Genomic DNA, 330 nt, shown 5'->3' with positions numbered 1-330 from the left:
CATCCATTTACTTGCAAATTTCATGATTTCATCTTTCTTTACTGCTGAGTAAAACTCCATCGTATAAATGAACCACATTTTCATTATCCACTCGTCAATTGAGGGATACTTAGGTTGCTTCCATCTTTTAGCTACTGTGAAAAAAGCATCACCAAACATGGATGTACAAGTTTCTCTGCAATAGGATGAGTTCTTTGGGTATATGCCAAGGAGTGGTATAACTAGGTCAAATGGTAGGTTCATTTGTAGTTTTTTAAGAGTTCTCCACACTGCTTTCCATAGGGCTTGAACAAGTTTGCAGCCCCACCAGCAGTGGATAAGTGAGTGTTC

The sequence above is a fragment of the Nannospalax galili genome, unplaced genomic scaffold, assembly GCF_000622305.1.
Source record: "Nannospalax galili isolate Female #2095 unplaced genomic scaffold, S.galili_v1.0 scaffold681, whole genome shotgun sequence".
NCBI classification, from domain to species: Eukaryota; Metazoa; Chordata; class Mammalia; order Rodentia; family Spalacidae; genus Nannospalax; species Nannospalax galili.
This window is presented reverse-complemented; position numbering follows the sequence as displayed.